Source organism: Papaver somniferum, chromosome 7 (genome assembly GCF_003573695.1).
Source record: "Papaver somniferum cultivar HN1 chromosome 7, ASM357369v1, whole genome shotgun sequence".
NCBI lineage: Eukaryota > Viridiplantae > Streptophyta > Magnoliopsida > Ranunculales > Papaveraceae > Papaver > Papaver somniferum.
In genome coordinates, this window is record NC_039364.1 from 179,905,160 (window position 1) to 179,908,424 (window position 3,265).

General features: G+C 33.4%; 1 long non-coding RNA gene across 2 annotated transcripts; it reads left to right on the plus strand.

Annotated features, from left to right (window-relative positions):
• The first annotated feature begins 874 nt into the window (after nucleotides 1-874).
• On the plus strand, nucleotides 875-2,650 carry LOC113299113. Of its 2 annotated transcripts, none has more exons than XR_003334635.1 (4): nucleotides 875-1,202; nucleotides 1,486-1,594; nucleotides 1,728-1,922; nucleotides 2,196-2,650. It is a non-coding gene; the product is annotated as an uncharacterized LOC113299113 (long non-coding RNA). The 2 variants fall into 2 exon arrangements; XR_003334636.1 differs by having other exon boundaries at nucleotides 875-1,156.
• The last annotated feature ends 615 nt before the right edge of the window (nucleotides 2,651-3,265 follow it).

Genomic DNA, 3,265 nt, shown 5'->3' on the forward strand with positions numbered 1-3,265 from the left:
AGTGATACGGTATGTACGAGGTTCGAATTAAAAATGTAAGATATTATTTAAACATAGACAAGAGTGAGACGTCCCGTATAGAATAGAACTAGGTGATAATAGACGTACAACACGGGCCATATGAGTCCAACCTTCGAATTGATGCTTTAGTATCACGTTGTTGTACATGTCTTTTGTTAAGTAAAAGACTAACATACTGTACTTTTAAAGTAAATTACTACCAATTTAATCTTTCATGGAGTTGACCCAATTTGAACACTTCTGTTATGTATTATTATATTTAGAAATATGTTTGGTAGAGAAAAAAAGACATCTTATTTTTTGTTCTCTCATCGTTATCATTATTACATTCTAAAGTAAACTAAGTTGCTTCTTGAATAGTCTTTCGATTTTCACTAGGATTATCCGGTTGTGGCGTGCTGGTCATTGTGACTCTGTTGTCCCCGGATCTCAGTCCATGTGAATTTATGTCGTGGTTTTAGCAGTCAAAAAAAGATATGGTACTACTTTTTGTTCTGGGCACTTGCTTCTTCTTAAATTCATTGACTCATACCTTCAGACTGATCAATACTCTAGAGGCATTGGTAGTTGCCAATGCAAGTGCACCTGTTGCAAGGTATAATGGTTTGTTAGGTAACAAAAAAATATAATTGTTGGCACGTGTCTTGGTTAATTAGAAACGGACCACTAACCTCGAAACTCGCTTACAAACGTTCCAGTAATGATAACAATTATTGGAATATTGATGAAATTAAATCAAATAATTGTTTTTTTCGCTGGAAATGAGTGCCTAATTGCAGACTGATACGATTACTACAATATTATTAGGTGTTTACTAATGTTACAAAATTATAAGTACCCTGAAATGAGAAAGAAATAAATTATGTACACTGACGCTAACATGGGAGGTTGAGCCTGGTGATGTTAAGTTGGTCGAAGTGGGCGAACGTAATCTCGAACGTCCAGATACGAAACTTGAGTAATTCTTCGAGATCTATCGCTGCACATTCAATTCTTTTTTCTCTTTCGAGCAGAGATAAAAAGAAAACATAACTCTTCGTTTGCTCAACTCTGTGTTTTAATTTCGAAAAAATCCTTCATCTCCTTCGCTGAATCACAACAACAACAATTCTTGCCGAAAGAAAGAAACACAAGTGTATGTTCTTCTCTCTAAGAATCGATATGAGAAGATAGATTACTTGGTTAGTAAGGAAAAATTCTAGGGTTTGTTCTTTTGATTTTTAATTTATCTCTTGTTTTTATTTTGATGATTTTAATTATGCTTGATGAAGTCTTCTTTTGATTGGGACATTTAATTGGTGAATGGTTCCCAGATGTTACTTTGTTGTTGATTTACTTTTTTTCTTTTTCTTAATGTAGATGCAATAGGTTGATTTGAAGGTTAGGTTCTTTGTTTTTGTATGTTTACATTCGATTTAGTTTTAGGGTTGGTAAAATTCCTAATTGTCGTTTATTGATTGACAGACAATACGTTACTGATTGGGGTTCTGTTTTGCTGTTTCTCGTCGACAAAAATCAAGCAGAAGGCGATTTCCATATGTTTCCCAACAAAAACCTAAAAAGACAACGCTAGGTACAGGCGTACAACCCTTCTTTACTATCTATGTTTTATTTTTTATCTTTCTTCTGAATTTTTGATTTAGTGTTTTATATTTGGGATTTTAGGACAAGTTAGTTGAATCAAATTTAAAATTTTGTGTTTGCAGGAATATGGGATCTTTTTCAATCTTCACAGATATGGAACAGAGAGTCTGTAGAGAGTTGGATGATCGGTTCTGATTGAACAATGGGAATCATGGAAGCATTTATTCTTTTGGATGCAATCATGAATGATAGAGAACTTAGCTGGGTGAATAATTTAGAATTGGAAGGAATTCTTTTCAGTGCAAGGACTATTACAGGTAAAATTCCTTCCTCTACGATCTTTCGTTTTCCTTCTACATGCATCTAAATTACTGGGATGTGCATTTTCTCCTATGCTATTGTTTAACCAACATTCATCTTTAAGAGTTTTGTTTTATGAGGTACTTTTCGTTCTATAATCTAGACTAAATGAATAGATGCCACATTACTTTTGTTGTACTTAACATTCCCTAATGGATCAAATGTCAATTCGTAGTGGAATGCAGTTCATCATGGATAGTGTTGTTCAATAATTTTCATCTACGAAACAGGTACCAAAAGAGGTTCTCTTGGAAAGATGGGTGGTCGCCAAGGACTGACGTGCTTATTATTACTCCTAACAATCTTGCTGATGTTGATGGGCTTATCTTTGGTAGATGAGCCTAATGGTGTTCTTTTATTTTAGCTATTCAGAGATTCAATCATCAAGTGTAGCATTCAAAAGCCATGAAAGAAACTAGATTTCTTTCCAAAGAAAGAAGCTTCTACCCTTTAGTTTTGTAACTGGTAGCTGGAACACTAAATAGCGTCAAGGTACAATTTTATGAAAACCACTTTATAGAACAATGTATGCATATAATTCGTATTATGATACTCATGCAATGTTATTTTTCTTTCTATTATATTTGATTGAAAATGTCTTGGATGGAGTACAAGAGATCTGAAAACCTCCATCTTACTTTGTATATAACACAAATCCTCTGTGAGATCACCGACAGCTTGAAAATCGGGTGCACATTTTCTTACTATCTTCCTTTTCTCTACATCCCTCTTTTATCATTTACAAGAACAAATCAACACTTGATATTTTTTTGTATCATAATTACGTTGTGAGCTGTGTCACATGATATGATTAGTTCATTTCATAACTACATAATGTTAAGCTCTTTGTTTGGAACAGAGCTTGAGGTATCTATACTCTGCTGATGTTTCTATATACACATCCACCATTTCTTAACTTTGGTTTATGTCATCATGGATTAGTCAGTCGTGACACTTTCTTTATATTAATAGGTTGTATCTACCATGTGTTATGATAGTCATCATGGATATATGAATAAGACGGTTTTAGATTGATCTACTCTAATCAAGGATTTGTTTGACTTATTATGATGTAATCCTCCTACCTCACCAAATAGCCTTACCTACTAATGTAATTAAGTATGAAACTTACCAAAAATAATTTTCAACACTTTCCGGTGTTTCTTCTGTAATGGATACTTTTGATAGATCCTCAATGGTGGTACCAACATGACTTCTCAGCAAAGGTGTCTTTATTCGATTTTCTAAAACCAAAGTATGTAACTATATCTCTTATCATATCTCTATAGTCTTTTTTATT